Raw genomic sequence first — 27,752 nt, 5'->3', positions numbered from 1 at the left:
TAGATCTTCTTGATAGATAGACCCTTTAGTTATGATATAATGTCCTTCTTCATCTATTGTTACAGTCTTTGTTTTAAAATCTAGTTTGTCTTGGAGTGCCTGGGTGGCTCAGTCAGTTAAGTGGCTGAATCTTGATTTCAACTCATGTCAGAATTTCAAGATCATGAGATCAAGCCCCACATTGGGCTGTGTCTTCAGCATGGAGTCTGCTTGGAATTCTCTCTCTCCTCTCCCTCTGCCCACCCCAGCCCCCAATTTTTGTGCTTTCTTTCTTTCTAAACAAAAAAAAGAAAGAAAGAAAAAGAAAAAAAAAGGAAAAGGAAAAAAAGAAAGAGTCTTGTCTAGGCAGCATGTAGGTGGTTAGTGTGTGTGTGTGTGTGTGTGTGTTTATCCATTCTGATATACCATGTCTTTGATTGGAGCATTTGGTCCATTTATATTCAGAGTGGTTATTGAAAGATGAATTTAGTTCTATTGTGTCACCTGCAAAGTTGGTGTTTCTGTTGATGTTTTCTGGTTCTTTCTAGTCTTTGTGGCTTTGGTCTTTTTTTCTCCACTCAGAGTCCCCCTTAAAATTTCTGGCAAGACTGGTTTAGTGCTCATAAACTCCTTTAGTTTTTGTTTGTCTGGGAAACCCCATATCTCCTTCTATTCTGAATAACAGCCTTGCTGGATAACAAATTCTTGGCTGCATATTTCCCCCATTCAGCATGTTGAATATATCTTGCCACTTTTTTCTGGCCTGTGAAGTTTCTGTGGACAGATCTGCTGTAAGCCTGATCTGTCTTCCCTTATAGGTTAAGGACTTTGTTTCCCTTGCTGCTTTCAGAATTATTTCCTTGTCTCTGTGTTTTGTGTTTTTGGCTATGATATGCCTTGGGGATGGTTTTGCTGTTCTCTGTGCTTCTTGGATTTTGAAGTCTGTGTCCTTCCCCAAATTAGGGGTATTTTCAGGTATAACTTGTTTGAATAAATATTCTGCCCTTTTTTCTTTTTTCTTTTTTTTCATCTTCTGTGACTCATGATATGAATCTGATTATGTTTTAATAGGTCACTTATTTCCCTAAGTCTGCCTTCATGACCAATTACCTTTCTTTCACTCTTCTTTTCAGCTTCATCATTTCCTATAATTTTATCTTCTGTACCACTGATTTGTTCCTCTCATTTTTCCATTCTTGTTTTTATGGCATCCATTTGGGTTTGCATCTCAGTTATAGTATTTTTAGTTTCAGCCTGACTAGATTTTAGTTCTTTTATCTCTGCAATAAGAGATTTTGTAATGTCTTCTATGTTTTTTTCAGGGCAAGCTAGTAACCATATAATCATTTTAAATTCTGTTCAGACACCTTACTTATATCTTTATTAATTAAATCCTTGGCTGTGAGTTCTACAGTTCTACTTCTTGTTCTTCCTGTTCTTTCTTTTGAGGTGAATTTCTCCATTTCATCATTTTGTCCAGAAAAGAAAGAAAGTCAGAAAGAAAAAGTACAAAAAACAAAAAACAAAGACAAAAACTCTCAAACCAAAAAAAAAAAAAAAAAAGAAAAGAAAAGAAAGAAAGAAAAAGATCCTGTGTGTGTTTTAGTCTGCTTGTTAAAATAATCTAGATCAAAAGATTTAAAAATAAATAAATAGAATGAAAATAAACATATATATGGAATTAAAAAGTAAGAAAATAAAATGAAAAATGATGAGAAATAATAAACTATAAAGAATAAACATAAAAAGAAAGCTAGGTCCTATTTATCCTAGAGCTGAAGCTTTATGGAACTCTACGATCAGTAGACTTGGTGTCAGCAAGTTGTTTATGCTGGTCTTTTGGGGAAGAGGCCTCTTGCACTATGTGCCTCCAGGTTGGGTGGGGGGAGGGCAGGTCTTTGTGTAGCATTTCTTGCCTACACTAGGTGATGCTGTTTTGCTCCCTGAAGACTTTCAGCACTGATGGATGGGATGAATATGGTGCCACCCCACTCCCTAGTCTTGTAGCTGAAAGTTTAGGCCCCCAACTCTTCAGGGAGCCCTCACAAAAGACCAGTCAATCACTCCTCTTTTGTCCATAGTTTCGGTCGAATCCTGTGTTCACCCTGCCTGTGTCCAAGGTGTTTTCTCAGGCTTGCAACTGAGTTTCAAAATGTGAAATTTTAGGGATTTCCATGGTGCAGACCCACACTGTTCCTCTGGGGGAGTGTCTCACCAGGCTTTTGCTGTTTCCCAGGCTGTTCCAGGAGAGTGGTTGCATGATCACGCAGCAGTTTGGAGTTTATGTTTATGTAAAACACAGCAGAAAGTCAGCACCAAGACTCACTGCTCTCAGCCAGTGTCCCTGCTCCTATGCCTGGCAACAGTGTAGCATATTGGCACCATCGTTCTTCTGTCCCAAGGAATCCTCAGACCTCTTCACTTCTGGGATTCCACTCCACTTCACCACCTGAAGCACCATCCCTCATGTTAGTGGACTTCTAAAAATTCATAGTTTGTGCTCTGCTGATTATTATACTTTGTGGTTGTCTCCATGATCAGGGCTCCCTTCCTGCCACCATATATAGAGTTAATCTCCCCCAAATCAACTCTCTGCACCTCCTACCTTTCAAAAGGTGGTGGCTTTTCTACTTGTAGACTTTTAGTTTTTATTCTTTCAGACCTCCAATTGATTTATTGGATGTTCAGAATGAGGTGGTTATATGTAGTGATGTTCAAGGAATGAGACAAACTTAAAGTCTCCCTCCTCCTCTGCCATCTTAACTCCTTGCCCTACTGATGCCATTTATCATTTAAAAGAAATATTTACTTTAACATCTAAATTTGAATTAGTAATTTTGTATTATTCCCTTACAGAAAGTCCTAAAACTTGTACAAATGTCAGATCCCACAGTACCTAGATGAGCCAGCATAAATAACAACAAAAAAAGAATTAAAACCTAAAGAAATAGAAATAACCCCCAAAATGCCCAAGAAAAAAAGAATAATGTGAAGGATTGTAAAATAAGCATGTTCAACTTGATTAAATATGTTTTTGAAGAAAAGTAAATCACGAAGAGGAAATGTACTACATGAAAAACTATAAGATGTCTTGTGAAATAATCAACCAGACCTTCTGAAAATAAAAATATATACATATGTAGTCATAGAAATTATAAAGCAAATGGACAGGATATATAGACATCTTTTGAATTAATTAACTGAAAAGTATAAATCTGAAGAGATCACTTTGAAGGAAACAGAGAACAGAAGAGATAAAAATTATAAAGAGAATATTAAAATATGTAAGTCATTGAAAGGAAAGTCACAATATATATTTAAGAAAGTCCCAGAAGAGGAGAATTTTAAAATGAAGGGAAAAAGTTATTTGCAGAAAGAATAGGTAAGAATTTTTTAGAATTAAAAATGTTATAAGTCTTCACATTGAAGAAGCACATTGAATCACAAGGAAAAGTAACAAGAAATACAAGCTTGGGTACCTCATGCTACAACAGCAGTTCATGAACACAGAGACTACATTAAGTTCCTAGGAGGAAAAATAGTTTGTCTACAAAATGACAAGAATCAGACTGACAACAGACTTCTTATTAGCAATAATACATGCTAAGAGGCAGCCAGAGTAAATGAACTGTCACTACAAAATTCTATAAAACATTCATTCACATTTGAGTGAAATAAAGGTATTTGCAAAACAAAACCTAAGAATTTTTTTACTCCTCACAGACCTTTATTAAAGGGCTACTCAAGAAGAAATAAATTGTGTACAAAAAATAATGGTAAGGGGAAAAACAGTGTATATAGTAGTAAATCTAAAACACTTTAAATAAATAATCATAATCAATAACTTAGAAAAAGTATGAATAAAGGTAGAAATAACTTACTAATATATGAGGAAGTGCTCCTTTCAATGGTTAGAAACATAGGGACAGTGATTCATTTAATTTTCATTAAGTTAGGTAAAACTGCTAAATATTAAAGATACTTGTAAATAATAAATTTAAAGCTTCAAAACCAAAAGGAAGAAAAGTAGAGAGGAGTGATTAAAAGAACTTATTTGCCTAATAGAAGGTAGGAAAAGCAAAAAAAAAAAAAGCACAAAAAATTAAAAATAGAAATTAAGTTGATTCCAAATATGTCAAGAATTATAATAATAGAGATGATCACATGTACCCATCTAAAAAATAGGATTCTAGGGGCACCTAGGTGGCTCAGTGGGTTAAAGCCTCTGCCTTCGACTCAGGTCATGATCCCATGGTCCTGGGATAGAGCCCCACATGGGACTCTCTGCTCAGCGGGGAGCCTGCTTCCTCCTCTCTGCCTGCCTCTCTGCCTGCTTGTGATCTCTGTCTGTCAAATTAAAAAAAAAAAAATATTAAAAAAAAGAAAAGAGTTCTAAAAAATAAATAAATAAATAAAATTTAAAAATAGGATTCTATGATTTGATTAACAAAAAACCCACTATCAAACTAAATACAATTCATGAAAAACACATAAAATGTTAAGAACACAGAAATATTGACAATAGGGGCACCTGGCTCAGTGGGTTAAGTCTCTGCCTTCAACTCAGGTCATGATCCCAGGGTCATGGGATTGAGCCCTGCACCTGGCTCCATCCTTGGCAGGGAGCCTGCTTCTGCCTCTCTCTCTGTCTGCCTCTCTGCCTACTTATGATCTCTCTGTCTCTGTCAAATAAATAAATAAAATCCTAAAAAAGAAAGAAATATTGACAGTAAAGGCATGGATAATAGCATGAATCAAATAACAACCAAAAGTAAAGTGACATAATAATATGCTAAATTAATGAACATTAATTTATAAACTACTATTAAATGAAAGAGATAATTACTTAACAATATAATGGGGAAATGACAGGAAGAATAGTTATGACTATATATATATATATCTAAAGATATAAATTAAAAATAAGTTAAAAAATTTAATGAATTAAAAGGAAAAAATTAACTATCCATAATCATAATGGGACATTTTAACACAGCTCTTCCATAATTGAGACATCCATTAGGCAAAATATTATTATTACTCATTTGAACAAAACAACCAGAATTCTTGATAGATATATATTCCCCAAACTCCAATTTCTTTTTTTTTCAAAACTCCAATTTCAATAATATGCCTAATTTTTTCAAAGAATCATTTATAAACATTTTTATATATGCTTTTTTCTGAAAAAGTATATATATGTACATATAAAATGTACTTATTGAGTTTATACATTTGAAAATAATTGGTAGACAATTCAAGAGAAAAATTAGCAAAGAATATTACCAGATAATTTTTTTTATCAAACGATTTTTAAAACAACTTGTATGGCAATAAAGATGTGAAAAGTTGTTTATTAATCAGAAAGTTGCAAATTTAAATGAGGTAAAGTTTCCTATGTATCAGATTGTGCAAAAATATCTGATTATCCTGGTTATTGGGAGAGTAGACAGAGAACCAGGAAATTTAAAGTCAAGAGGAAAAATTGGAGCAATCACTTTAAAAGGAATTGTCGGGGCACCTGGGTGGCTCAGTGTGTTAAGCCGCTGCCTTCGGCTCAGGTCATGATCTCGGGGTCCTGGGATCGGGTCCCGCGTCGGGCTCTCTGCTCAGCAGGGAGCCTGCTTCCCTTCCTCTCTCTCTGCCTGCCTCTCTGCCTACTTGTGATCTCTCTCTGTCAAGTAAATAAATGAATAAATCTTAAAAAAAAAAAAAGAAAAAAAAAGAAAAGGAATTGTCAATATTTACAAAATTTAAAAATACCCTGTGGTCTAGCAGTTCTACTTTAACTTATACACTCTATAAAAGCAACTTTCAAACTTTTTTGACAGTAATTCTCTGTAAATATATATTTATTATTATATATGTATATAAATATATATTACATGTGATACATAAACACTATGTATAATAAGTATACATAAATAATAAAGTATGCAGTCGACCTTGAACAATAGAGATTTGAACTGCACTTGTCCACTTATATGCATTTTTTTATAACACAGTACTATAAATTGTATTTTCTTTCCCTTATGATTTTTTTCTTTTATTTTTTTTAAATTCAATTAACCAACTTATAGTACATCATTAGTTTCAGATGTAGGGTTCAATAATTTATAAGTTGCCTGTAACACCCAGTGCTCATCACATCACCTGCCCTTCCTTACAATATTCTTAATAAGATTTTATTTTCTATAATTTATTTTATTGTAAGAATAAAATATATAATATATATAACATACAAAATTTGAATTAGTCAAAAATTTATGTTATCTATAAGGCTTCCAGTCAATAGTAGGTTGTTAGTAGTTAAATTTGAGGTGGGGGTAGCAAAATTTATACATGAATTTTCAATTGTGTGAGGGGTAGATACCCATAACCTCTTCATTCAAGGGTTAACTATATATAAATATAATTGTATATAAACATATAACACATATATGTTATATATATGTTATACATATATATGTGTGTGTATTTTTTCACATTACAAATCAGAATATATATGCATACTCATATACATAACAAATAATTGCACAGTATAATACTTAGCCTTTTACATCCCTTTTAATAGAATCTTCTATTCTATTCTATTGGTTCTTCTATTCTATTCTATCCTATCCTAGTCTATCCCACCCATTCCACTCCTCTCCTTGAGTGGTCACGAGGCACTCAACGGGGTTCATGACATCAGTTGGTTTTATATTTCAATTTTAAAGTCATCCTGTTAGAAAAATTCTCACACATGCTCAGAATTGTCCAAAGGTATTTACTGAAGTACTATCTGTGATGAAATGAAGTTAAAAAAAATGGATGAATAAATAACTATGTAATCACACAGTGGAATTGGCTGGAGAGGTTAAACGCTCCTGATTTACCTGGGACAGTCTCTGTTCCCTCCTACCATCTCAGGATCTCAGGTAGTTAGCACCTCCTTCCACTGTCAAACATGTCAAATTTGTATGATGAAGTCAGGGCCAGCTTCATGGGCCGTTAACCAATACAGTTGCACAGGGTCCCAACCTCAGAGCAGTCCCCCACTTGGGGCTTAATACTCTGAAATATTATCTTTGAACCACCATTTTGGAAGGAGGTTGATGAATTTGATGTGACAATGGACAATAGAATTATGTGTGGGGGAGGAGAGGCTTAGACACTCAGGCCCTATATTGTTGCCACCTCCTGCCACCTCTTGATATTCCCTGATGCTTTCTGCCCCCCCACCCCACTTCTCTGTCCAAGGGTGCCACAACTCCCACCTAGGCCCCATTCCCTGGCAAGGGCCATTAACTACTGCCACTTTCTGTTGGAGGCTCAAGGAGGCTCAGGGTCAGTTGAGTTCTCATAGCATCTTGGGGTGGGATATGGCATGTCCAACCCTTAAACCTCTGTTCTGAGTGATCCATATACAAGCACAGAAGTTGCAATCCTTAGGGATTACCTGTCTGCTGTGGGTTGGGGCATCAGGCCTATGCGAAGGCAAGATGCCTGAGGGAGACCAATATCTCCACGCCTGAAGGAAAACATTTAACAGCAAATAAAATACTGTGGTAGGGAGAGGAAAAGAATGTAGAAGAAAGTCAGCTTTACATTTCAATATATTTTATGGGCATTTAGCATCTTTCTTCTTCCTGCCTTTTGAAATGACAGGGGGTGGGGTGGTTCCAACAAATTTTGTAGGTAGGCCTGGATAAGATAGATGATATTTTATTTTACTTTTCCACAGAGCAATGAGAAGCCATCAAATAATTTTCATCAAGGAACAGACACGATTAGATTTACATTCTACAAAGATCGCCCTTGACCTATTCTGTTCCTGCTGTGAGTTCTTGTGTCCCATCTCCCCCACCTGAATGCAGTCCAGTGAAACAGCCCCAGCTCGAGCCCTGGTCTTCAGCTATTCTGAATGTGTTATAATCCCATTATAAACTTGAATCACTAGAAGTCAAAAAAGGAAAGAGAAAGAGCAATCTTCTGCCACTTGGCCTGTCGTCTTCCTACTCCATGTCCACTCCCTTATCAGATGCTCCCCTTCACCCCTGATTGTCATTCATCTAGGCCTCCCTTGTCTGGGTAGAGGGTCCTTTAGTGACACTGCACCTGGCGCACTTAGTGTACATTGAGGTGATTACCTTTGTTGATTAGTTTTGTCAATTCCTCTCATCCTTTCAGCAAATTTAGTTGGGTCACCTTGACGGTGCTTCAGTTTTAATTTAAATACATTTTTTTTTTAAACTTGCTTGTATTCTCTGACAGCTGCTATCATTCAGTTTGCTCTGTGAGATATTCTAGAAGTTTATTCTCCCTTTTTGTTTCCCCTAAGATATATTGAGTTCAAAACCAAAATCATAAAATAAGACTGAAAGTTGGCTTCCAGAGGTTATTAAATCCCTTCTCTCTTCAGAAGGACTGCAAGGAAGCCACATCTGAAAAAAAGAAAGACTTACTCTATTTTCAGAGATTTCTGGGGAAAGGAGAATTCACAGCTGCTCTCCATACCCATGTTGGGGCTAGAGAGGCTTGTCAGGGAATTTTTCCTTATATCTAAGCTAAATCTAGCTTAATGTTCCTTTTAGGGCAGGCAAAGTACACAGTGTTCCTTTCATACCCAAACTAACTCTTTCTTTTGCTCTGACATGCTCCAAGGTGTTTTAGGATGGTGTTTGAATATGTCAGAGAGAAAATAGGGTTTTTTGTTGTTTGGTCTGAATCTCCATTAGGTGCGTATTTGTCTGGACATATAGGCAGGAGGGCCCATCTTTAAATAATGAGCTCAGAGTTACCTGGAAAATTATTTATCAATGAGTGTTACCTTCTGGATGAGAAAAAATAGCTGATAAAATCACTACTAATGGTTATAAAACACCCAGGTGGGTAGTATGTGCATCTTTCAGCTGGATAAATCATGGCTTTCTAATCTATTTGGAATTTTTGAAAGAGTTAACAAAATAGTGAAGTGTAGAGAAGTAGTGGGCATTAAATATTTAGACATTCAAAAGGCTTTTGATCAAGCCCCTAACCAGAAGACATTTAGGATCCATTTCAGCCTTATGTAGGACCCAAGAGGTGAGAGGTAAAAATTTTTCCTTGCAAAAGCTAAAAGTTAAAAAAAAAAAAAATGGTTAGCAATGAAAATGAAAGGTAGAAATAAATGATGTTGTTAGCCTGAAAGGAGGTTAATAGAAAGGTGCCCCGGGGAATGTTATTGGAACCAGATTTTTTATATATGTTAACACCAATCAATCTGGAAAGCCATCTGAATAATGAGGTTGCAAAATGTGTTGGTAACAGAGAATTATTTAGCTAGTGAGGAGTGGGGAACATTTTGAGGAACTCCAGAAGGACCCACAAAAAATAGGTAGTTGAATAATCTTTGTCAGATACAATCGAACCAAGACAAGAGAATGGTACTTTATACTACGAGGCATAATTTAAGCTACTGATAGATTTTGAATTAACTGTAACCTTTCAGGAAAAAGGTCTAACAGTCATTATGCACATCTCAATAAAAGTATCTGCTCACAGCCCAAAGACTGGAGGAAAGGTCTACAGGAGTACAAGTGAAATGATTAGAGGCACATGAGAAAAGATGGAGAAGGTCAGGATTATTTCATTTGGAAAGGAGAGAAAGTAAAAGGAAATTTGTTAGAGAAGGGTAAAAGTTGAAATGTTAAAACAAAAAGTCCAGTTGAGTACCCCTGGTCACTCTTTCCCATGGTATGAGGAGTTTAGGGTAATTAGTTCATGGAAAATTTAAATGAGAATGGAGGGAAATGCTTACAAAATTCATAGTTAACATTAAGAGCTCCCTGCATGGAATGTCATTGAGCTAGATACCAACTACTGAGCAAGGTACCAAATGGGTTACAGATTCACAGGGGTGGGCTGAGATTAAACTCGTTCCATAAGATCCTATTAGAGATGGTGTATGTATGTATGTATTTCAGCCTTTCTTGTAATTGAGTTAATTTATGTCTGTCTCCCTTCGCAGGTTATACATTCCTAGAAAGCCAAGATTTTTGTCTACACATTTTTGTATGCTTACTCCTTTCCTCTTCAGTGTCTAGTAATATGCTATGTGTCTACAAGGTACTTAGTAAATGATTGCAGATTTAGAGCATGTGTGGCTTGGGGTGGAGCAATGAAAGGGAGGATTTTCTTCCTTGAGTCTATTTGCCCCAGCGCTCCCACTAGACATGTTTAACTCATACTGCAACCACCAAGCTGCAATGAAATGAGATGACATCAGAGAAAGGAAAGAAAGCAGAGAAGTAGGATTAGAAGCCATTAATCATAATTAACAATCTGTGTGTACCAAGCACTTTGCTGTCTGTCTTGATGCATGTCCTTTTACTAACACCTTAAAAAACAGTTGTAGTAAAGTCCAGTCACCACTTATTTGGCAAGGAAATATTCCTAATTTTTCTCCCTGTGCTTGGGCCCATTCCCAAGAATATGCAAGTGCTCAGGAAGCTGACCCTTAGTGCCTTTCTTAGAAGTTATTACCTTAAATAAAAAGCACATAATACAGAACCAATAGGGTGTGTGTGTGTGTGTGTGTGTGTGTGTGTGTGCGTGTGTATACATTTCAATTTTAAGGCTCATCTGCTTATAAGAGGCTTAGCAAGTCCAAAATTTTCAGGGTGGGCCAGCAGGCTGGAGACCCAGAAAAGAATTGCACTTTGAATCCAAAAGTCATTTGCTGGCAAAAATTCTGTTTTCTCCAGAGAGATCAGTCTTTTTCCTGTAAGCCTTCAACTGGTTAGATCAGGCCCACCCACATCCTGGAAGATGATCTGCTTTACTCAAAATCTGTTTATTTCAAATGTTCATTTCATCAAAAAATATCTTCACAGAAGCATGTGGAATCATGTTTGACCAAACATGTGTTTAAGTTGATGCATAAAATTGACCATCCTGGTACTGCCTTCCTATTCAGTCACTGGGAGAATTCAGCTTACAGGAAATTCATTTTTGGCTCGAATGCAGCCATGGATTTCAAGTAAAGCAGTGGACAGAAAAATGGGACCCTAAGAGTGCATCTAAAGTGATTCAAATAGCCACAAATGAGGAGTGGAAAGGGAGTGGCCATGTGAGCAAACCACTGTGTTAACAGGCACTATGCTAGTGTGTTGTACATGCATAAGCTCATCTCAAAACACAACTCAGCATTAATTAATACCATTGTGGAAAGGAGATACATTGACTCAGAAAGTCTATGTCACTTCGGCAAACTCTTCTGGCTAAGAGTAAAGAAGCCAGATTTAAAATTCATCTTCCTGGTCCCAAATCCTATCCCTTTGTACTCTATTCTACTGACTTTCTCATCTGTCTTGGGACTAGAAGAACCATGAAATGAAGAAACAGGCATGGGGCAGCAGAAGCAAAACATCTTGGGCATGAAAGAATCATCCACTTCAACTGAGAGGCATCCTAATTTATTTCCTCCTAAGGCAACTTCCAGTCCCCAAGGAAGTCTGGGTTCAGGCCCACACGTGAAAGCAAGAAAGCAACTAGATGCAGTCGGTGGCAGCAGTGGGTCTGAGGGCAGAGGCACGGGCTGATCCCGACATAGCTTTGTGAAATGGGAATGAACTATCAGAAACAGAAGGCAGTTTTCCTTTGAACGTCTGTCACATTCACAATGAGAGTGATGAAAGACTTTGCTTCCTTGCCTTTTAGGTGACTTCAATATGGCCAGACTTTGAAATCTAATACTGTACTGAATTTTGTATTGAATGTGGTGGTGTGATATTGAACTATAAAGAAGGGGCTGGAACAGTACTTTTCAAATACTTGCTGCTCAGAATCCTTTTGCCCTTTTCCACTTACGGTATGATCTTATCTATTGATATTTTCTGTCTGAAAAGACCCTCTGTCTATTCTATCAGGTTGCCCTATTTTTCATTGTGTAATAGGCTGTATTTTGAAAATGAATAGCCCAAACAACTTCGATATATTGCTATTACTGTGCTGTTCTTTTGAAGAAATTCTTCACTTGGCATTTGCACTTTAATCAGACTTCAAACTGCTATGATAGCGGTGTCCCTTCCTGTCTTTGCCAGGTCCCACCACCACCTAGGCACTGTCTTCTTTGTAAATCTCAAAGACGTCCGTCTTCCTTAAGGCCGAGAGTGCCCCTCCGGACATGCTGAGTTGGTAAGGCGTAGCTGGAGGCTTTCTTCCCACCCCTTCCCACCAATGGCCATGGCCGCCATTCCGTAGCAATCAGCACACGCACTGTGTGGCTTTCTTGGTGCTCCTCACTGCCTTGTTCTGTCCACCTTTGTCTGGATGCCCACCTAAAATCCTTGTGCATCACGTGTGCAGGTCCTCCTGGGCACTAAAACTAAAGTGAACATGCCAGAAGGAGCTACAGGGAGGCTGTATTTTTTTTTTGTATATTCATATATTTCAATATTCAAAGCTATTTGTGTTCTAGAGGCATATTGAAGAGCAATGCCACTTGTGGAAACACCCAGCACATTGCAACGGTGGTATTTTAGCTGCAGTTCGGAGAAATTCTAAATATGACTGGTCTGGGTATGGAATAAAATTATACAGATATGAATAGTAGCAGCAAGTTGTGGTCAAAGTCATAAAAGAAACGAAGCTAACAATATTGTGTGTGGAGCATCTCCTTGAAGACCGGCACTGAAGCTCCCAGCACTGGGGGCACTCGGGTGCCATGCCGGCACCGTGGGAGCTCAACCAGTGGGTATGTAGCTGAACAGAATTTAGAAGCAAGGAAAATTGTGTTTCTTAAGCTTATTTATGTGGGATGTGTTGCAGAGTTTGGGATGATCCGGTGAAAGTGAAGAACCCTCCCTCCAGAAACACGCACACACAAAAATTTGCATCTGTCACTAGCCTAAGGGTCTGCCAGGAAGCTCATCTGAGATTTTCATATACTCCAGAGTCTAATGGAAAGATTTAAAAATCAGAGGAAAGCCAATGAAGTATCAATAACCGGGATTATTGATCCTCATCTGGCAGAAGGTTGATGATCTGACATTTAGATACAACCTCGACATTTACTGTATCTATGAAAACATTTCTTAACCTATCTAACATTGTTTTTTTTCCTTCTCTATGCTGTTGTGGCATTCGTTGTAACAATTTATATGAAACAGTTACATAACCTCTTCAGAAATTGTATTATGATTGAGAAAAGCTAAGCTATTTTATTTTATGTCTGCTTGTTTCTTTTCAGCCTTTTGTTGTTCTTCTCCTCCTCCTCCTTTTCCTCATCGTCTTCCTCCTCCCCTGCTCCTCCGTGTTCTTCTTCTTACTCCTTTGGCTCCGGGTTTGGTGAAAAATGTTAGTATTTAGTGGTTGTCCCCTATACAAGAAGAGTCATCGGCAATGAAGATACCTAAATATCCCATTAGCATGTAGGGGGTGGTCACCAATATGTATTCCTCAGCTCACATGGTTTATGCACAAAACTTGGGGTCAGAGCTTAAAGGATGGTAGATTTGAACACTTCCTTCCATTTATTTTAGGACGATTACATAACAATCTTTTTGGTATGACTGTACTTTGTAAAGCTTGCACACTTGGAAAATGGGGTTAAGGACAACAAGATTATTTGAGAATTCTAGAGACCTTATACTTTAAAATAATACTTTGCGAGCTGGAAAGCACTCTGTAAGAGTGACTCGCCATTAGAAAATAAAGATGAGAGAGGGCCGGTCCCACTGCTCTTTCACTGTCAGTGGATACTAGGAGACTGAATTGTGATTTTTGTCTGTGCAGCCCCTCTTGTGAGGTCTGAATTGCTCTCCAGATCTCTCCCTGTGCCGGCACATATGGGAATGACAACTCCTCTGTAGTCATCTTCCAAGCACCGTGATTGGTCCTGGGTTGGCCCAATTAGACTGCCCCTGAAGTTTTCCACATTAGAGTAACAGAAGAGGAACTTTATCTTTCAAGGAGCCAAGCTGGGAAGTTTTAAGTCTGGAGCTTCAAGGGGCCATAGTTTGGCCTCAAGTGAAAAGCTGTTTGGAGCGGATAAAGCCAACATACAACGGGAAGCTTGGAGAAAGGATGGGATAGATCCTGAAGTGATTTTAATCCCTGACATCCCGGAAGTCTCCTGAATCCCTGCTTTCTCGAGGCTTGGTTGTTCCAATGTTTCTTGAATGATAGAATACATTTCTGTTACCTCATTTTCAAAAGGTTCTTTGAGGTGGATTTCTACCACTTGCACACAGGAAAATACCGGCTGACACGGATTCCTGCGTGTGCCTTCACAGAAGGCACAGAACGGAGCTATCACGATGTCTTTGCAAACCTAGAGATAACAACCTCTCTGGTCTCTCTCTGGTGCGAGGCCAACCAAACCCACCTGCAAGTTTTGCCTCCCAAGGAAAGCAATATGATCCATTTCATTTGCCTAAAAAGCCAGGAAGACACATCTCCGCAATTTACAAAACGGTGTGTTCCTTAGCCCAGAGCTCGTGTGCGAAAGCACCGTGCATCCTATGCATCATAGTGCTTCTCGCAGCCAGAGTGTGTCTTTAAGCAGCCCAGCTGAGGGAGACCACAGGAATAGGGCAATTTAGATTGACTGGAAAGGAGACAAGCAGGAGGAGGCGACAAGGAGGAGACAACAGCAGGAAAGAAATGAATTCTGAGCGAGAGTAGATTGCCTCTGTTTGGCTCTTTTAGCCCATGGGACCCAATAATAATTTTGCTCAAGTTTCAGATGCCTTTCCAACACAGTCCTATAATCACATGTGTAGCGAGGTCTGACTGACTTTGCTTGTCAAAAAGGAGTGCTGTTTGTAAGTGGAGTGTTAACATACTTCTCTGCCCTCAAGTCAACTGAAGACAGATCCGTCTGGATGGAAATAAGGGAATACCTAAAAACTTCTACTTAACGTCAAAACAATATGGAATTTTTAATTATTCCAAAATTCTATCATAACATTTTGTTTTAGGCCTCACCAGAATTAATCCTGTCATGTTTACATTTGATGCAGTGTCAAAGCAATATACTTTAATTTAAAAAAATCAGTGTAATTGCCTGTGTAAACCTTTCCATAGAAAGCTTCACCCTCAAAACACAACAGATACAGAGACTAGGGACAAATATAAAAATAGGCTTTAATTTTTCTTAAAGCCTGGTGGGGGGGAGGAAATTTCCTTAAAGCCTGGGAACTCTCTTAAAATGCCACAACATAAAATACTACTTCATATCTTAGGACTATGTAGTAAAAAAATCTTCTATAGGAATTCCTAAAAGTGATGGTCTTTCATCCCCTCCATCAACACCTACTCCTAATGCCTACTCTCACTTTATAGTTGTCACTGTTCTTGTGTTTTCTATGTTTGAAATTCCAGAACTTTCTCCATGCTTAAGGAACCAGCTACTCTAAGGGATTCTGCTTGCTTGTTCCTATCTTTAGGTATTTAAAAAATATTTTGTTCTGTTAGCCCCTTCTCAGTTTCAAGAGTCTCTGAAATTAAATAAGTTTATAGAAATGCTTGCTAATTCCTTACTGTTGTACTCATTTTTCTGTAGGTATTATTGTGTGTATGTCTAGAATTACTCTTTAAGGTAATTAACTTTATCATTTGCACATGCTACACCTTTATATCTTCACATACTCATTAAAAATCCCTGATATTTTAACATTTAATTTTGAACTTCATGTTAAAAATAAATAAATAAATAGATAAATAAATAACAAGCATTTTTTTTTTCAGTTGCCTAATTTTCTACTGGTATTTTTTTTTAGAGGTATTTATTTATTTTTTTTTCAATTTATTTATTTTCAGAAAAACAGTATTCATTATTTTTTCACCACACCCAGTGCTCCATGCAATCCGTGCCCTCTATAATACCCACCACCTGGTACCCCAACCTCCCACCCCCCCCACCACTTCAAACCCCTCAGATTGTTTTTCAGAGTCCATAGTCTCTCATGATTCACCTCCCCTTCCAATTTACCCCAACTCCCTTCTCCTCTCTAACACCCCTTGTCCTCCATGCTATTTGTTATGCTCCACAAATGAGTGAAACCATATGATAATTGACTCTCTCTGCTTGACTTATTTCACTCAGCATAATCTCTTCCAGTCCCATCCATGTTGCTACAAAAGTTGGGTATTCATCCTTTCTGATGGAGGCATAATACTCCATAGTGTATATGGACCACATCTTCCTTATCCATTCATCCGTTGAAGGGCATCTTGGTTCTTTCCATAGTTTGGCGACTGTGGCCATTGCTGCTATAAACATTGGGGTACAGATGGCCCTTCTTTTCACGACATCTGTATCTTTGGGGTAAATACCCAGGAGTGCAATTGCACGGTCATAGGGAAGCTCTATTTTTAATTTCTTGAGGAATCTCCACACTGTTCTCCAAAGAGGCTGCACCAACTTGCATTCCCACCAATAGTGTAAGAGGGTTCTCCTTTCTCCACATCCTCTCCAACACATGCTGTTTCCTGTTTTGTTAATTTTGGCCATTCTAACTGGTATAAGATGATATCTCAATGTGGTTTTTTTTTTTTTTTTTAAAGATTTTATTTATTTATTTGACAGACAGAGATCACAAGTAGGCAGAGAGGCAGGCAGAGAGAGAGGAGGAAGCAGGCTCCCCGCTGAGCAGAGAGCCCGATGCGGGACTCCATCCCAGGACCCTGAGATCATGACCTGAGCTGAAGGCAGTGGCTTAACCCACTGAGCCACCCAGGCGCCCCCCTCAATGTGGTTTTAATTTGAATCTCCCTGAGGGCTAATGATGATGAACATTTTTTCATGTGTCTGATAGCCATTTGTATGTCTTGATTGGAGAAGTGTCTGTTCATATCTTCTGTCCATTTTTTGATATTTTTGCCTGTTTCCTGTGTGTTGAGTTTGAGGAGTTCATTATAGATCCTGGATATCAACCTTTTGTCTGTACTGTCATTTGCAAATATCTTCTCCCATTCTGTGGGTTGCCTCTTTGTTTTTTTGACTGTTTCCTTTGCTGTGCAGAAGCTTCTGATTTTGATGAAGTCCCAAAAGTTTATTTTCGCTTTTGTTTCCTTTGCCTTTGGAGACATATCTTGAAAGAAGTTGCTGTGGCTGATATTGAAGAGATTACTGTCTATGTTCTCCTCTAGGATTCTGATGGATTCCTGTCTCACATTGAGGTCTTTTATCCATTTTGAGTTTATCTTTGTGTACGGTGTAAGAGAATGGTCGAGTTTCATTCTTCTACATATAGCTGTCCAGTTTTCCCAGCACCATTTATTGAAGAGACTGTCTTTTTTCCACTGTATATTTTTTCCTGTGTTGTCGAAGATTAATTGACCATAGAGTTGAGGGTCCATATCTGGGCTCTCTACTCTGTTCCACTGGTCTATGCGTCTGTTTTTATGCCTCTACTGGTATTTTTTATTATACACTTTCCTGGTAACCCCGCTCTACTAAAGATAGATTTATAAGTGTCAGTTAGAAACAACTGTGTCATTATAAGCATCATTTAATAGATTTTCATTTCTCCCTTTCAATACTCCCTAGGTCCACTCAATTTTTTTTAGACAATTAGATTTTAAACATTATCCTTCAGGATACTATATTGATCTAAATATGATTCATGTTGTCAATTGAGTTTTCAAAAATTTATCAGCCTGTGCTCACACATAATTCAAGGTAGGTATAGTTTTCTAGTCTTTTGCCCTTTTGCCCTGCATAATGTATAGTAAATCTATAAGTACAAGTAGCTTATGTCTGGGTGAATTATTGAACTAAAAGTCTAATATATGATCTGGGGAAAATACAACATTTTCACTGAAGGCAAACCATGAATCTCTTCGGGGCAATTCAAGTTGACTCCTTAGATGTTTATTTCAAGGTTTTGTTTTGTTTTGTTTTGTTTTTTAAGACATGCAGTTATATATCTATATCTTTATACTTATGAGTGTATTTAATTTTGTGGTTAATAAAAGCATTATAGAAAATGTTAAAGAAGACATTTATGTTTCTGTAGAAACTTTAAAATCTGCCAATGTACAAATGAATGGCAAAATTAATCTAGTGCTTTAGGTTGACTGTCCTATGAATTGCTTTCATGTTTTCCAAACCTTTACCCCACAACATAATTTTATTTATTAAATCAATAATATATAGCACATTCCTAAATTATAATGAAGTAGAAGCATGTAAGAAAAATGTGAGTATCCCTTTTTATTCATCATTCCCCCAGTCTCACACTTGCATACACATGTACACACACCTTACACCCAACTGCTGAATCCTACTTCCTTTGGTATATGATTACTTCTGTGGTTTAATGTGCTTCCTTCTGGAATATTTCCATGTATTTAAATACCCAAATACAACTAATCTTAAATATATTTCTGCTTGCTTTGTTTTTGAATTACTATGTGCTTATAGGTAACCTGGTCAGGCTTTCCGTTGCTCTTTCCACTTCCTGAAATTTTGTTTCCCAAGATGGATAGTAGGCACAGTCTTTCAGTCTAATCTCTCCCTTTATTAAGACCTCTCCTAGCTCCCCTGTTAGAACCAAAATTCCTCTCTTCTGTATAGTCTCCTCCATACCATCCTTGTCCTTGAATTATATGTCAGATTTTTTACATCTTGTAAGTGACATATTATATAATTTGTTTTTGTTGTTATGTACACACTGGAATGCAAGATACATCTGAGCAGATTTTTTCATCTGGTTCATTTATTTCTAAACACCTCAACACCTAGAATAGTGCCTAATGCAAGTAAATATTTATTGTGTTAATGAATGAAAATTGTGGTCACTGAAAGTGAATGTTTGGAGCCAGACTGCCTGGATTCAACCCTAGCTCTAACATCCACTAGTTGCAGGATCCTGGAAATTTATTTAAACTATTTATTCTTTGGTTTCCTTTTCAGTGGTATAAAGAAAAGAATAACATCTATCATCTGGGTTAAGAATTAAACAAACTTACATAGACACAGGGCAGTGCCAAACTTATATAATTCTCACTCAGTAGTTAGCGAGTAAATGTGACAGTAGTAGTTGGAATGTCAGTAGTAGTAATCCTGTGTTATTAGTTCTTTCATTCAACAGTGTCTTAGAAGCATTTCAGTCATGAAATATAGGTCTACCCATATTTTATTGTATGGACTTATAATGTATGTAACTGCTCCCCTATTGGTGGACATAAAAGTTCCCCACATTTCTATGTTACAGAGAAATTGTAATTGCAAATGATATTCTTGTACACTTATGTTTGTGTACAAATTTGTGTAACACCATATTATATTCATTATGTGAATCTCTTGGTCAAAGAACAAGACTATTCCAACATTCTCTCTCTCTCTCTCTTTCACTTGCCTTTGCTTTACAGAAATTTTGAAATGTTAGTCAATTGAACTATCAAGTATTTTATTTATGACTTCTAGATTTAAAGTTTATAAACTCTTTTATATTTTCTTCAAGTGTTTTTATTATTTTCTTTAATTGAGTACTTAAATTCATTTGGTAGATATGGCGTTTATATGTATAGCATGAAGTTGGTATCTGATTTCATTTTTCCTTAAAGAAATAGCTTCATTGTCCCCACATAAGGTATTGAAAACTGTTTTCTTTCCCCACATAGTTGATATTATATTTCATTCATATATCATATCTCAAACACTTATGTTTGTTTCTGCACTCTGTCTTTTCATTAATGTCCTCATATATTCATATGCAAGTAGCATACTACTTTAATTACTGGAGCATTATAGTTTGTTATGAAACCTGTTTGGGTTTTCCTTTTTTTAATTTTGCATATTGTACTTTCATTAAGGTAAAGTCTTGGGAATTACTCAAGTCCAGATTAGCTTGAATAGTATTACTGTCCATATTTTTCTAAAAATATTTAATCTCAATTTTCCTTGTTAATACTTACAAAAATAATAATTTCACATCAACTTCAATGCTACTGAAATAATTCATAATAATTATAATATTATAGCAAGTCACTTTATTAAGCATTCTCAAATGATCTTCATAAAGGACCACACATCAAAACAAATCTTCTAGACCAAGGTTTCTCGACTTTGGCACTCTTGTCACTTGGACCAGCTAATTATTTGTCCTGTCTTGTTATATGTTGCCTACAAGAGACTAACTTCCCCTTTAAGGACACACATAGGCTGAAAATGAAGAGATAGAAAAATATATTCCAAGCAAACAGAAACCAAAAGAGAGCAGGGTTATCTCTACTTGTAGCAGATGAAATAGTCTTTAAGTTAACAACATTACCAGAGACAAAGAATAAAGATAAAGGGCCATTTCATCAGAAGGATATAACACTTGTAAATATATATACACAACATCAGAGCACCTGTGTATGTTAACAAGTGTGGAGGTGAAATAGATGGCAAAGCAATAATAGTAGGAGACTTTACTCCCCCACATTCCACAATGGATACATCGATCACCCAGACAGCAAGTTAGTAAGGAAATCATGGACTTGAACACAACTTTAGACCCAATGGATCCAACAGACATGTACAGAGTGTTTCATCCAACAGCAGCAAAGATACCAGAGATAAAATGTTTTGGCTAAATTCTGTCTTTCAGTGTGCCATTTACATGACAGTACATGCTCAAAGACTTTACTGTCTTTTGAACTCCTGTGATATTGTGATAAAATAAGAAATGTAAAGTTGGTCTTCTTCCCTGGTTCCTGACGGAAGTTTTGGAATTTTTGCGATTGGGGTAAGAAGATCATCTTTTTTTATTCATAACAAGCCCTTTTCAACCATACCTGAGTTTATGTCAATGAGATAAATCGTGGAGGATGAGAGCATGTTGCCAGAGGAACCAACCAGGGGCTTGTGATTAAAGGGTGGGAACTTTCAGCTGCACCCTCAGATCTCCAAGGAGAGTAGAGGGGCAGGAGATTGTGCTCAATCACTAGTGGTTAATGATTTAATCAATTATGCCCATGTAATGGACTGTCCAAAAAACTCTAAACAATGGGTTTCAGAGATCATCGGTTGGTGAACACATTAAGAGATATGCTAAGAGTGTGGCCCATCTGGAGAGGTGAGGAAACTCTGTACCCTTCCCTCCATCCCTCCATCCCTTGCCCTACCCATCTCTTGCCCTACCCATCTCTTCTACCCAGCTGTTCCTGAGTTGTATCCTTTTATAATAAATTGGTAATCTCGTAAGTAAACTATTTGCCTAACTTGTCTAGCCTTTTTAGAAAATTATCAAACCTGAGGAGGGGTCATGGGAACCACCAATTTATAGCTGGTTGGTCAGAACTACGAGGGACAACTTGGGACTTATAATTAATGTTTGAAGTGGAGGAGTCTTGGGCAACAACCCATAGCCTTTGAGGTCTGAACTAACTCTGGAGTGTTGGTGTCAGAATTGGGTTAAACTGTGAGACACCCAGTCTGCGTCCACTGAAAATCAGAGAACTGTTTGTTGTGAAAAAATTCATACTTCTGGTATTGTAAGTGTTGAGAATACAGAGAGAAACAGCATAGTTTACCTTTAACTCCACACTCTATGGTAGGACATTCTGGGAACAAAGAATACTATCAAATGTTCTTGAGTATTGCTAAGGCATTTTGGAGGTACAGAAATCTTTGCTTTTAGTTTAAATTTGGCTATTTCCTGGAAACCTGCCTTTGATCCCATTCCAAAATTCCCTTGATTGTTATACAATACATTCCTATATAAGAGGATGGGGGTGAACCTTATCAGAAAGAATTTGACTAGCTTAGACCAGAAAAAAGTATCCAGCGAACCTACCAATTTATTATTTTCGAAAATGATTTCAATTTTATAAACTCTGTAAAACTGATTTCCTAAATCTCAGTGATATCTCTAAAGCATTTGGAATTTTCCTTAAACCGGTGAGTTTACATTGGAATACCCATCTCTTTAATAAATCACTTTTTAAAATCTTAGCAAGCATTCCTAGACAATTCAAGTTCACTGAAACATTTTGAAATATTTGAAATAGAACACAATGGTGTTGGCACTAGATTATGGGCCAGACAATCTGGCTCTATCCTAAGATCAAAAATATTCAAAGAGCAAAATCTTTGCCCCCACGTAGCCATCACTCGGATTCATTATTTTATCAAAGGAGAATGAGGACCCAGTGAACAATTATATCCCTTATCAACAAATTGTGGGTGGAAAAGAGGATTTTGAAAACGAATAGAAAAGGGAAAAATAATAAAATGAACTTATGTTAATGTACATGCCCTCTTGTCTGTGAATTGGCAGAATTGTGTTTACCTACAGAAAAAGCATTCCTTAATATATTTCTAGCCCTGATCTAACAGTAGGGAAAATAGTCTAGGGTTAACATCTGCTGGAGTAGAGCCCAAAATTTTTCTCTTACTCACAGTTACTGTTCATGCCTGCAACACCCAGCAGAGAGACCCCGTGTTGAACCTTTGTTGTAAGTGTGGCCAGGGCCACGTGGCAAGCATTGGTAGGCCTCACAGGCAACCGAATAGGAGTTTCCTTGTAGATTCAAGCCAGCTCCCCACAAGTCCCTGCCACCTCTCTTCTGCAATTTCTCAGCGTAGGCTGTGGTGTAAGAGAGGGAGAAATTCCCTCAACTGAGATATTCTCATTCCAGGCTTTCAAACACACTATTTCTTTACCTGGACTACACTTCCTTTCTCTATACTCAGAAAATTGGTGTCACCTCTTAAATTTCAACTTTAATATCCCCCCCTTATTTTTTAAGATTTTATTTATTTATTTGACAGAGAGGGAGAGAGAAATCACAAGTAGGCAGAGAGGGAGGGAGAAGCAGACTCCCTGCTGAGCAGAGAGCCTGATGTGGGGCTGGATCTTAGGACCCTGAGATCATGACCTGAGCCGAAGGCAGAGTCTTAACCCACTGAGCCACCCAGGTGCCTCTTAACATCCCTTTGTTACAGAGATTTCCCTAACTGCCCACTTGGGTAGGAGTTACCCTATGTTTCTGTTACAGTCTATATTTTCCTGATTTTCTTAGAAAAATTGATTCACACATACTCACAGAAGGGCAAAGAAGACTTTAGGAAATTGATTCACACCTGAGAATTAATTAACATTTAATTTTATTTCCTCCTAGTGTTTTCTTCTGTATGGAGTCCACTTTGATGTTTACACCTAATCTTACATACCTCTGTCCTTGATCTAAGAGAAATACTGTCATGAGTTTAATTGACAAACTTCAAATCCACTCCAAATTTTTATACGCATGTACACACAAAAACACCACTAATAATAATACACCATTGCACTATATATATTGCAAATTTATAGAAATACACTATTTTGTTGTAGAAAACACATTTTTAAAATATATTTGTGTTGATAGTTATAGACACAGCCCATTCTTTTTAATTTTATGGCTTATCACATGACTCTTCTTGTTTTTCACATTTATGTACCCAATCTTTTTGACTGTTTATTTCTCAGAAAACTTCATGAAGTTATGAACTCTGTTCACCATTGTTTCTTTCATTGCACAGCACAGTGCCTGCTATGCCACTGGCCACTGTAGGTTACTGAATCAAGTTTGCTCTTACATTTGCCTTGAAATGAGACACATATGTGTGTGTGTGTGTGTGTGTGTGTGTGTATACACAGAGAGAGAGAGAGATGCCCCCTCTTGCTTTTATTAAAGTTTGTGGAAACCTTCAGAGAAGATGTTGATGAAATTTTATTGATTTATATCTTTGGTCTTAATTTGGAGGGATTTTTGAGAGTCTTATTAATGTTATATACTGCTGGGCAACCAGTAAGTTATAAGTGAGCTTGTTCAAAATGCCTGCTGAGTGCAGGAGAGCTCCTGAATGGGGTCAGTCCTGATTTACATGACTCCTGACACACTACTTCTATTCTCTCTCCAAATTCCAATTTTATCTGTCAGATGTGGTGGGAGGTGATAATACTTCACCTCCAGGACCAAAATGAAATAACCCATGTCAAGCTGTTACACAGCATCCAGGATACCATATGAGTACCATGATCACTGGTGGTTACCCAGATTACAAATGATTAAAATTCTCTACATTCTAAAATGCTGAGCAATGCCATGAATAAACTTCTGTTGTGGGATAATCTCATTATGCTTTCTTTGGGAGAATACAGAAACTTACCTTTAAAGTTCACAAGTAATACTCACCATGCCCTTCCTATAAAATACGATATCCAAAGGCGCCTGTGTGGCTCAGTGGGTTAAAGCCTCTGCCTTTGGCTAGGGTCATGATCTCAGGGTCCTGGGATCGAGCCCCACATCTGGGTTCTCTGTTCAGTGGGGAGCCTGCTTCCCTCTCTCTCTCTCTGCCTGCCTCTCTGCCTACTTGCAATCTCTCTGTCAAATAAATAAATAAAATCTAACAACAACAACAAAATACGATATGCAAAGAGCAGAGGCTTTGGACTCAGACCTGAGATCCAGGTACTACTAACTGGTTAGTCATATGACATTAGCCAAGCATTTTGCCTCTCTGAGACTCAGTGTTTCATCTGCTGATCACACATTTTCTCAGAGAGTGTCAGACTTTCTTAGTAATCCAATGTCATTGGTCTCTCTGACTCCAGCCTATCACAGAGGAGCTCTGATAGGAAAGCAAGGATAAAATAGCATTTTCAAAACACACACTGTGATACCAGGGAGGGAAGTTTTTGTGAAGTAATCAAAGCCTGTACAATAAATCTGGATGGTATCTTCTTTTCCTTTCCTCTTCTGTAATTGCTTGGCTTTTGTGGCTCGGTTGGTGGTAGGGATTTGCAATAGCTCCCCAGCCTTAAGATAAAAGTAGGAACTAGATGGAAGCCAAATAAAGCCTACAAGGAGCAGAAAGCTCAAGGCAGCATTAGGACCAAGCCTTAAAGAGGGAAGGTGGGTTCTCAAGAACCTTGTGTTGTTGAGGTTCAGCCCTCATCAAGACAGTATAGCATGCACAGATACGGGGTAGGTGCTCAAGCTGTAAGTAAAACGTGTACCTTGGCTTGTAGTGAACTTTGCATGTAGAGCCTTTGGGAACTGAGAAATGCATGGACAGTTGGTGGCTGGATTAAACTGTAAGGATTTAAGCTCCACGTCTTCACCATTTACTTATCCATGGACCTCAGATTACCACCAACTTCGGAGATGTTATGGGATCTAAATGAAAAGTATTTTTGCTCATTCTCTTTTGCTACAAGTTCTCATTCTTAAGGATCTTGGTAGGAACAAATTCTAAGTAAAATGTCAAAGTAAGAGATGTTGTGTTTGGCATTCTCCCTTCTACTTCTTTGTCCCCTGATGTTTTATCTTCTCTCTGCTCATTTTTTGCAGATTCTTTGTCTAGCTACACCCAGGAGTAGGGTTTCTCATTTGTTTGTTTCACCTTTGTAAATATGAGACTGGAGGCAGCCCGTGAGTAATCAGGAATGTCAGCACCCTTGAGCAAATAATAACATTTAGCAAACTTCTTGCTATCCAACCAATCACCATGTTTTATCCAAAAATCTGCCTGCTGCAGTTATGATTGCATACAGACTCTTTAAGAAAGAATGTGCCTCTTCACCCACTCTCTCAGAACAAGCTGTTATAGAAAAAACAAGCATCTACTAATAAGACAACCCTTCGTAGATATTTAATTTTAAGGGAGGACTATTGAAGATTAAACAGGATTCAGAGCAATGAGTTTCTATGTGCAATTTCAAGTACGTAGTCTGATAGGAGGGATTACGTTTTCTAGGCTGTAGAAATTACTCGAAGAGGAACAAATGAATAAGAGATATTTTGGAGTGAGACACCTCGATAGAATGAATCCCTTAAACCATTTAAAGATGGTACACCTGGACTCGATGGCTATTTTAGAAACTAAAAACTCTTACAGAACTTCTACATATTCTTGTTTCCCAAGAATGCCCGTGGGAGATTTAGCAGAAAAACACATACCAGGGTGGTAGAGGGGAGTGAGGCCCTGACCTTGTGTGATACCTGGAATGCGACCTGCAGACTAAAGTACACCTCTCTTTTAAAATATTTCATTCTTACAAAGCTTGTGTGCATTCATGGCTTTAAGGCAGGAATTCTCTCAGGCTTAAGACGTAAATTAAAGCCATGCAGTGTCAACTTCAATAAGGGCCTTGGTTTTTCAAAGTTTTTGACTTCCACTTAGAGAGACAACACTGCACTGGTAGGTGACTCTTTTTGATCAGTCTCAACAATTTTCCAGCCATTTTCAACTCTCCTTAAAAAGAATCTCCCGCGAGAATTACATGAATATTGTGCCCCCAAGGTGAATGCAATGTTTGGAACAACAAATATTGATTTCCCATTGTGTAACTTCCATTTAATTTAAACCAAAATGCAAGAAGGAGAAAGAGTTGGTAAGCAAGTAAACTGATGTAACCTTTTCCAGTGATCCTTAAAAACTTCACACATTTCCAGTGTTGAATTCTGTTGACAGATGCTTATTTCAGTCACATTTTGGCCCTATATATCTCTTCAAAGTCTGGTTTTAAAAAATCTGAAATCCTTCTTAAAGCTTGGCTTCTCTAGCCCAGGCTGATCCCAAGAATTGATATGGTAAGTAAGCAATAAACCCTAGCAGCCCAATTCAGTCTAATTCATTATAGTCAGTTTAATTCTTAGAACTTACTTCAAAATAACCTCTAACCTTATATATTGGCTGTTCCATAAATGTATGAAAATGACAGGTCTATACCACCTCCAGCAACATGTCTTTTGTCTTTGCAACCTGGTTATTCCAGTCTAAGAGTAATTTGAAAACCTTTTGAGAAATGTTCTACCATTTCATATATTCTATTATCTTGCTAAACATTTCCTGATCCCCAAAATTCGGAAACATTTTGCTGTGATATTTTTCTGGGCTAATATTATTTTATAAAACTATAGTAAATAAATTTATCATTGGTTATTTTTCTCAGATTTTTCTCTGTTTCACTTACCTGGATCATTGCAGTCCCTACAGCTGATTGCTTTAGACAGGAGATATACTGGGTATTTTTCTCAGGTTTTATAATTCTTATAACTTAATGGATAAGGTAGTCATTCTTCTCATTATTAACTTCCAGATTTTATAATGCATTCATTTTTTTAATTCACTCATTTAAGGTGTCATTTAATAATAATAATAATAATAATAATAATAATAATAAAAGACAACCTACCTCTACCAAACCATGCTAAAAGCATTTTATATGTATCATTATATATATTTTCCACAATACTTTTAGGATGATAGCTCTATTATTCTCATTTTATAGATAAAACTGAGGCTTAGAAAACTTAGATAATTTACCCAAACTTACCCAGGTAAATAGTAAAAGCAGAACTATAATCAATAATCTTCACTTTCAAAGCCTGAGTTTTAGCCTCCATACTACCCTAAATTTATCAATGGATCACTATTTTGAGACTTGATGTTTGTAAAAAGAGTAAAACAAATTTAGAAAAGGCACTGCTTTTTCACAACTTGTTATAGAAGAAAAAAATTATATACACCAAAAACTATAATACCTGGTATAAATATGACACAAGCCTGGGGAAGATAAAAGTTCTTCAAAATCAAGGCTAAAAAGGTTCCTGATATTCAAGATGGTAGGTCAAATGAGACTTTTTTGTAAAAAGGAGAAAGGAAAAGTAGGTCAAATATTAGTTCATATAATTGCACAGTTAAAGAGTGGATTGCTTATCAGAGAAGCATGGTCCTTTATTTCAGCATTACGGCCAGAACCCATTTTTTTTCCTCCTCCCTTTCTCTTAGACATTTCCTCAGTCTTGGTCCCATCCTCCTC

Source organism: Neovison vison, chromosome 2 (assembly GCF_020171115.1).
Source record: "Neovison vison isolate M4711 chromosome 2, ASM_NN_V1, whole genome shotgun sequence".
NCBI classification, from domain to species: domain Eukaryota; kingdom Metazoa; phylum Chordata; class Mammalia; order Carnivora; family Mustelidae; genus Neogale; species Neogale vison.
This window is presented reverse-complemented; position numbering follows the sequence as displayed.